The following is a 228-nucleotide window of genomic DNA, read 5'->3' as shown; positions in this document are numbered from 1 at the left end:
AGAAATAATGTAATGATAACTATAATAAATGATAAATTATTGAACTGAATAAAATGAATTTATACTGACCACGTGCTTTATTCGTCCTTTAATAAGTAATAAAGAGATACTTAATATATTGAAGATTTATCTGAATAATACGATAAAGTAAAAGTTAATAAAAAGCAAAAGTCTATAAGAACGATCGAAGTAGGTTTTGAATTATGGATCTGGAATGTTAGGATGGTA

The sequence above is a fragment of the Odontomachus brunneus genome, unplaced genomic scaffold, assembly GCF_010583005.1.
Source record: "Odontomachus brunneus isolate Ranch 3 - 2012 unplaced genomic scaffold, Obru_v1 Obru_scaffold_068, whole genome shotgun sequence".
Lineage (NCBI taxonomy): Eukaryota > Metazoa > Arthropoda > Insecta > Hymenoptera > Formicidae > Odontomachus > Odontomachus brunneus.
This window is presented reverse-complemented; position numbering follows the sequence as displayed.